At 41.4% G+C, this 8,938-nt stretch overlaps 1 non-coding gene across 1 annotated transcript; it reads right to left on the bottom strand.

The window, feature by feature from the left end:
- Window positions 1-6,368: 6,368 nt before the first annotated feature.
- On the bottom strand, window positions 6,369-6,441 carry Trnaa-ugc (transfer RNA alanine (anticodon UGC)). The gene has a single exon. It is a non-coding gene; the product is annotated as a tRNA-Ala (tRNA).
- Between the last annotated feature and the right edge of the window lie 2,497 nt (window positions 6,442-8,938).

Raw genomic sequence — 8,938 nt, 5'->3', positions numbered from 1 at the left:
AGGGTCCTGCTTTGGGTCCCATGTAGAAGTCTGGGAGGACAGTCTGGGAGGACAGACTGGATGCTCATTTGTACTCAAGCTCATGGCAGCGACAGAGTGCCAGCAGGGACCCCAGACACAGAGTCAAGGCAGATGGCTCCCCGGTGGTCCTTGCCCTCTAGGGGTGGCCTAGGGTGCCCCAGAGGACCCAGGAGCAAAACTGACCAAACTCACGTTTGGGAACAGCTTCCCACAGGAAATGGCAGGACCTGAGGGAGGAGAAGCCTTGGCTGCTGGGCAGAGAGGGGAACTGGCTGCCTGCAGAGGTGGAGAGCAGGAGGGAGTCTGCCAACTTCTAGGAACAGGAAGGAGTCTGGGAGAGGGAGTGGAAAGTGCAGCTGCGGAGGCAAAGGGGCCCGGCCTCCGGGCCTTGGCAGGGACTCGATGCTTCATCTCAAGGGCAGTGTTCAGCCGGCAGACTGACAGGATCAGATTTGCCTTCTAAGGGGTGTCTACCCACATTTTGTTCCAGGCACATCTTTAAACTACTTTCATAGCTCTTCTTTGGGGGGTACAGGGAAGGGGCACAGTATCAGTGACCCCTGGACCTGTTTCCTGTAACCCCACGAGCAGCAGAGGAGAAGGAGCCGAGGGTCTCAGAGGCACATGGACTTCAACGGTCAGCGTCCTTTTGCACAGTTGTTTGATGTTCGAGACGCCCTTGGAATACTTTCAAAAAATCTTTTTAACTCTGTTTTTCCTCGAAGCAGGAAGCCTTGCGCTCAGCATGTGATTAGGTTGCAAAACGGGGGCATTCTCCAAACTCCAGTCCTCAGGCATGATGGCGCTGCAGACCACCCAGCGCCCCACTTCACTCCGGCCAGGATGACCGCCGTCTGTGGGCACCAGCAACCTGTTCTTCAACTGTGAAGCTTAAGGGGGATGCTTTCAGATTCAAGAAAGAAAGACGGATCTCGTGTCCGATGACCACAATTACGCAGGCAGCTGGAATCTTACGGACGGAGTCGGAGACAGACAGGAAATGGATGGTTTCCATGAGCTGGCTTGTGGAAATACGTGTGGGTTTTTATTAATATCCCCCCCCCGACATTTCTCCTATTTTGTTTTTATGTGACTAATAATAATAAACCAGAGAAGATTATTAATGACAATAATAAGCAGCACATCAGCGACCAGAATTATATGGCTCACCGAGTTCACAATGATGCACCATGTTCCGACCTCGGTGCCTGAGATGAATTTTCTCATTTCATCCTTACAGTAACTTCCTGAGACAGATCCTATTATGTTCCTATTTTACAGATGAGAAAACTGAGGCCCGGCAACCTGTATCATGTAGGGGAGGGCCTCTGACTCCAATACACACAGCAGCACGTTTGACAGGGAGGAAACTCATTCCTTGTGAATTCTCAGGAATGGAGTCCAGGCTCCCTTGGTGATGCCCAGCACAGGAAATAGATCTGTCTGCACCACCACCCCAGCATCTCTCCTTGGTCTTTCCCTACTTAAAGCCACAGTCGTGAGCCAACGGAGGCCCCATCACCTGGGCCAAGTTCTCATTAAAATGTGTGCGTGTTTGGGGGGACCTAATGATTATTTTCCGTCCTGGTTCCTGCTTATTTGGTTTGGGTTTTGCACGATTAATTAGGAGCCTAAATTAATGAGAAGGGAAACACGTGTCCAGCTGGTCTCCCCAGATGTTCCTGGAAACAGACTCTCCAATTTGCACAGCATGACAGTGTAAACAGGGCTGGGGGGAGCCTTCCCGAGCTGCTTCAGTCCCCCAGGCCTGCAGTAGGAGGAACCAGGCCTGGCTGGGCGTCCTCTGTGCTTGCCCGGGTTGAAGCGATGTCTCTGACGTTTTTGGGTGTGGAGCACGAGGCGGAGGAAGAGGAAGCCTCGGAGGAGAGGACAGGCTATCCCTGATTCAGACAAGAGTTCTCCAAAATCCAGCCCTCGTGCATTTCCTACCAACTGCGCATCACCTAGGAGTCTGCTGTCCTCTTGCCTCCTGACCCTGGTGTTTCTTATTCTTCAGGACAAGAGGACACTGATCAACCTGATCCAGCTTTATCTTACTGGGATAGTGACCTGAAAGAAAATAAATCAGGGTCCATCCGGGTCACCCAGTATGTCTCTCCGTGATAGAGTCACAGGCCATCCGGGGGTCCTCCTCTTCTGCGGTCTCCACTTATAGGAAGCATGCAGGAATGTGTCAGGATTAAAAGGGCAACTCCTAAAAGTCATGGAGCTTTACGTGTTCTCTATCTCAAGGTATCAGGGCATCTCCTGACTCCTGATGCTGGATGCTAGGGTTGTGCACTGAACAAGGCAGGCACCCTCTCCAGCCTCCAGAACCTGCTGGTCTAGCTGTTCTGACCTCACCGATCACAAACTGGATCATGGAGATTGACACAGCCAAGAAACTCTCTTGCATATATGCATACAACGAAATGCTACCCAGCCTTGGAAGGGAATAAAACTCTGACCTATGCTATGTTGAGGGCCACAGCCGAGTCGGGATGACGCCTGGCATTTTGGCCAGAAGAAGTGGCTGAGAGGTGACGCCAGCGAGCCATTAAGATGATGACTTTTGAGTTCTCGCGGAGTTTCCGTTGAGTTGTTGAGTTCCGGTTGAGCTCTCGAGGGGATTCCTGAAGAGTTCGGGTTGGTTGGTGAAGTTCCAGTTGGTGGTGGGAGTTCCGGTGGGTGGTGGGAGTTCCAGTGGGTGGTGGGAGTTCCGGTGGGTGGTGGGAGTTCCGGTGGGTGGTGGGAGTTCCGGTGGGTGGTGGGAGTTCCGGTGGGTGGTGGGAGTTCCGGTGGGTGGTGGGAGTTCCGGTGGGTGTGTGGTGTGTTCCTGGAGGAGCCGCGTGGGTGGCGTTCGGGAGAGTTCCCGGGGAGTGTGCTGGTGGAGTTTGGAAATAAAGTTTGTTCCTGCTGGAGTGGCTCGGGATTTGTGCCCAGCCAGACTGTGGCAGTGCTACAATATGGAAAAATCTTGAGACTATGAGGTACCCTAAGTGAAAAAACCCAGACGCCATTGAGGAGCGTTACAGCTCTCAGAAGCTAATCTTTTCACCTCCGAACACTCTTGCTTTGTCTCACACATGAGCTTTCAAGGGACACGTCATATCTAAAGCATGACAACACGGGTGTGCAAACGTCTCTTCAAGATGCTGTTTTCAGTTCTTTGGCGTGTGCGTTCAGAAGCAGGAGCACTGAATCCTATGGTAATTCTGTTGGATGCTTGAAGAATGGTCATGATGTGTCCCACAGTGTTGGATCTTACATTCCCACCAGCAATGCAGGAAATGGCCCAGCTTTGTCACCAACATGGCATTCTCTGGATTTTCTTTTTGTTTTGTTTTGTCACTGTTGCCATCCTAAAGGATGTTCAGTGGGTCTCATGGGAATCTGATTTGGGTTTCTCTAATGAATAAGGGTTTCAGAATACTCTTTTTCATGGGTGTATTGGTTTTCATATACATTCATGGGAGAAATGTCCATTCAAGTCTTTTGCCCACTTTTTAACTATTTTTGTTGCTGTTGTTGTAAGAGTTCTTTATATATACTTAATATTAATCCTTTTTCATGTATATGACTTCAAAATGTTTTCTCTGATTCTGTTTCCTTTTTATTCTTTAACAGTATTCTTTGATACACAAGTTTTCAATTTTGATGGATTCCAATTTATCTATGCATTTGGTATCATATCCAATAACCATTAGAAATCCAAGGATCTTTAAGTTTTTCTGTTATGTTGGCTGTTACATTATGGTCTTTGATCTATTTTTTTCTTTTATGTGTTTTGAATTAATTTCTTTAATTAACTTCTTTAACTTGCTTCTTTGCATATGGAGTTCCAACTTCTAAGAACCATTTGTTAAAATGACTATTGTTTCTCTATTGATTAATCTTACGCATTCTTGCTAGAAATAATCTGATCATACAGGCTAGGGTTTTTTTTCTAGGCTGTCTGTTCTATCTATTGGTCCATGTATAGTCTATACATGTTCTATGGAACATTTAGATTCATGTAGCTTTGTATAGATTTTGGAATCAAAAAGTGTAAATCTTGAAGTTTTTCTTCGTTTTCAAAATTACTTGGACTATTTGAAGTGAGCTGAGGGGCCACAGATATTTTAGAGTAGATTTATCCATGACTGAAAAAATCATCATTGACATTTTGATAAGGATTGCATTTGGCCTATAGACTGGTTGGATTACTATTGACATCATAGCAATACTAATATAATCCATGATCATAGAATATATCTCCACTCATGAATGTCTATTTAATTTCTTTCAGCATTGTTTTATAGTTTTTGTTGTCTAAACTTTCACCTTCTTAGTTAATTCCAAAGTATTATATTGATTTGTGCTATTACAGATGGGATTTTTTTCATAATGTTCTTTCCGGATGTTTCATTTAAAGTATATAGAAATACTTTAAATGATTTTTAAAGTATTTTAAAGCTGTTTTTTTATGTATTCCCTTTGTGTTCTGCTGTTTTATTGAATTCATTTACTAGTTTTAACATTTTTTTGTTTGCTTTTGATCTTTTCTGTTTTCTAAAAATGTCTAAAAAATTATCTACAGATAATTTTATTTTTAATTCGAATAGCCTTTCTTTCTTTCTTTCTTTCTTTCTTTCTTTCTTTCTTTCTTTCTTTCTTTCTTTCTTTCTTTCTTTTCTATATATCTATCTGTCAATCTAATGGGTCTCCCTAGAAGCTCCAATACTATATTGGATAGAAGTAAACACTCTTTGCCTTTTTCCTAATTTACAGGAATTCTTTTTCACCTTTTGCTGTTACCTAGAAGATTAACTATGGGTTTCTTTCATATAAGCGTCTTTATTATACTGATATAGTTTCCTTGTCTTCACGGTTTGTTGAGTGTTTATTATCAGAGGATGTTGAATTTTATCAAATGCTTTCTCTGCATCAATTGACATCATAGTGTGTGGCGTTTTCTGTTATTTTCTGTTATTGTGCTATCATACATTGTTTTTAATAGGCTAAGTCCTTGACTTGCCCTAACAAATCCCATTGGTCATAGTATAAAATCCTCTCAATCTGAATTGTATCCACTTGCGTTTTGTGGAGAACATTCATAAGGGATATTAATCCCAGTTTTCTTGGAGTTTCTTTGTTCTAATTTTTAACAGAATAATGCTGGCCTCATTGAATAAAGTAGAGAGTATTCCATTCTCTTCAAATTTTTAGAATAATTTAAGAAGGATTGGTGTTAACTAATTTTTTGATGTTTGAGAGAATCTACCCTTCAAATCATTTAGTGCAAAGCTTTTCTATATTTGGAGGATTTTGATCACTGATTCAGTCTCCTAAATAGTTCTAGGTCTCCACTTCTTCATCATTCCTTTGGGATAGACTGTGTTTATATGAGGAATCTGTCATTGCCACTGGGTTTTCCGATTTTTCGACATACATTTATTCATAGTGCTATTATACAGTCATCTTTACTTCTATAAAAACAGTAGTAGTTGTGCCCACTTCCATTTTTTATTTAGTAACTTTGTCTTCTCTCCATTTTTCATAGTGGCGTTAGCAAAAAGTTTGTGAATTTTCATCTTTTCAAAAGAATCAACTTTTGGTTTCATTGGTTGATTTTTATTTTTCTATTTTGTCTGATAACTAGTATAACCACCCCAGCTTACTTTTAGTTACTATTGACATGGATTAGTTCTCTTTTTCTGACTTTTTTACAGTCATCTTAATTGGTATATTTAGATCTAATGGGAGTTTCTTTATAAAACATAGAGTTGGATATTTTTGTATGCATTCTGCCCATCTGTGCCTTGTCATTAAGGAGTTTAATTCATTTGCAATTAAAGTAATCACTGATGAGAAGGAGTTCACTTTGCCATTTTGTCATTTGCTTTCTCTGTATCATAATTTTTATCCCTTCTCTCTTTACTGCCTTCCTTTATTTTTAGGGAAAAAAAGATAAAAGTTCTAATATTTTTGTTTAATTAATTTTTTTGAAGTGATACTTTTTACTCCCTTTGTCTTTATGGATTTGTGTATGTGGTTACCATGGCTACTAGACTAAACACATAAGCATCACCATCTATTTTGAATTGAGACTAACGTGACTTCAGTTATATCCAAAAACTCTATAGCTCCATTCCTGCCCCACTTTATGCTACTGTGTCCCACATTGCATCTTTATCTATTGTATTACCACTAACATCTACTTACAGATGTTTTTATTCATTTATCTTTCAAATCCTTTAAAAAATAAAATAGAACAAGCCAAATATACAAATTTCAATAACAATAATGATTATTTTTATATTTCCATTTATTTACTTTTATCAGTAATATATAGATTGTTTTGTTTTTGGTGGTGCTGGGGATTGAACCCAGGTCCTTGTGCATGCAAGGCAAGCACTCTACCAACTGAGCTATACCCCCAGCCTAGCAATCTTTATATTTCTGCACAGCTTTGAGTGATGTCTATCACATCCTCTCATTTGAAGAATATCCCATAGTCTTTCTTTTGTGTGGCAAGTGTCCTGATCATGAATTCCTTCAGCTTTGGTTCATCTGGAAAGGTCTCTGATTTCTCCATTTTTAACTGTAGTTTTACCGAAAAATCTTGGTTGACCACCGTTTGTTGGTGCTGCTGCTTCATTCAACACTGTCAATACACCATCCCCTGCCTGTGGCCTCCACTTTTTCTGTTGAGGGATCAGTTAATGATTTTATTAAGGATCCCTTGTATAGGAACAGCCTGTTTTCTCTTGTTGTGTTTGAGATTCTTTGTTTAACAGTTTGGTTCAGTGTCCAGGCTTGAGTCTCTTTGAGTTTATTCTACTAGGAAGTTATGGAGCTTTTTGAATTTGTGTGTCCATTGATTTGCTCAAATTTGGGAAGTGGGCGGCCATTATTTCCTCCAATCAGCTTTCTTTCCCTTTTCTCTCGTCTGGACTCCTACGAGGCATATTTCCCTGTGCCTGGTGATGCTCCACATGTCCCTTAGGCTCTGTTCATTTATCTTTATGCATATTTCTTTCTGCTTCTCAGACTCTATTTTAAATGTTCAGACTCCAAATTCACTGATTCTTTTTTTTTTTGCCTGCTCAAATCAGTTTTTGAATACTCCAGTGAACTTTTCAATTCAGTTATCGTATTTTTTAGTTTGAACATTTTGTTTAGCTTCATTTTATAACTTCCTTATCTTTGGTAATATTCTCACTTATTCATACATCATTTTCCTTATTTTTCTTAATTCTTTGTCTATATTTTCCTTTAGCTGTGAGAGCCTATTTAAGACAGCTATTCTAAGTCTTTGTCTAGTAAATCTGATTTCTGTGTTTCTTTAGGGACAGTCTGTGACACTTTGTTTTTCCTTTGATGGGCCATGTTTTCCTGTCTCTTATATATCATGAGAATTTTTTGTTGGAAATTGGACATTGGAAACAACAGCTGTCTGACCCAGTCTTGGCATGTTGGCTATGTCAGTGAAATCCTTCACTAATTTTCCGAGTCTTGGGATCAGCCCAAGGAGTAAGCTTCCATCTTTTCTTTTCATGTGTCTTTTCTGGGCTTGTGTGAGTGGCATTTTCAATCCCCCCAGATAGAAGCTCACGCTAGCTCCTCCTAAAATGGTCTTGCATGTTTCCCCCCAGGATTTCTTGCCCCAGGTATTTGAAGACCTTAGTCTCCATGGAGATTTCCCAAGCAATATCTACTACTGCTCCTCACCTGATTTATGTGTTAGGCAAAACGAAGACCAGGCCTTCAGAAAGCCCAGACAGGTTAGAAGTTGTTAATAACTTGCTTCAGTTTGAAGGAAAGAATTGGAAATGGGATGCCACCTTCCCTAGACCAAGATGGCACTGGATTGGGAAATGGTTGGGAAAAATGAAGAAAAATGGCTACAAAATTTTCTACCATTTCAAATGAGACCTCTTCTTAGTTGGAAGTTTTCTTGATCTCCACGGACCTTTCAGCATTTCCCAAAGCTCATATAAGGTCACTGAAGGCAGTTTGGGAGGGTTTGTTCATATCTACCTGAGGGAATAAAGTGCTTAGAGCTTCTTTATTTGCCATTTGCTGACATTTCCCTCACAGAATAGGCCTTTTGAAATAGTCTTTGCTGAAAAAAATTTTAAGACACATGTGATAACCCTATGAAACCATCACCATGATGATAAATGACAAGTCCTTAGGCTCAGAAGGTTCCTCCTGGCCCTTATGATCCCTCCTACCCCTTGTTTGCCCTCTCCCACCCCCCACCATCCCCCCACAACTACTGATCTCTTTTCTCTCACAACAGTTGGGATTGCACTGAACCTGCACCTACAGCTTGCATTTCCTAGAATACTACATAAACTCATATGGTATATCTTTTTTCAATATCCTTTCCCTCCACTTACTTATTTATTTTCTTTCCGAGGAGCATTCTATCATACGAAGATGCCACAGGTGTTTACCTATTCATGTATTGGTGAACTTTTGGACTGTGTTTAGTTTGGGATTATTTCAATTAAAATTTCAGCGTACCATCAGGTACCAGATTTTATGTGAATATAAGGTTTCACATTTGGGGAGTAAATTTTCCAGAGTTAGCTGACGTCATCGCATCCTAGTGCAAGTGCATTTAACTCTTTAGGAAACTGCTCACCGGGTGGGGTGGCACATACCTCAAATCCCAGCTATTTGGGAAACTGAGGCAGAAGGATCACAAGTTCAAGGCCAGCCTGGGCAACTTATTGAGACCCTGTCTCGAAATAAAATGTAAAGAGCTGGGGACCTAGCTCAGGACTGGGGTCGTGGAGTGCTCCCTGGCATACGCAAGGCCTTGGGTTCAGTCCTGGCAACACACACACACACACACAAACACACACACAAATTTGCCAAACTATTTTCTGAAAGAACTTACACTATTTTATATTCCCACCAACAG

This window comes from Urocitellus parryii, chromosome 15 (assembly GCF_045843805.1).
Source record: "Urocitellus parryii isolate mUroPar1 chromosome 15, mUroPar1.hap1, whole genome shotgun sequence".
Lineage (NCBI taxonomy): Eukaryota > Metazoa > Chordata > Mammalia > Rodentia > Sciuridae > Urocitellus > Urocitellus parryii.
Note: the sequence above shows the minus strand (reverse complement) of the source record. Positions and strands in the feature narration are given on the sequence as shown.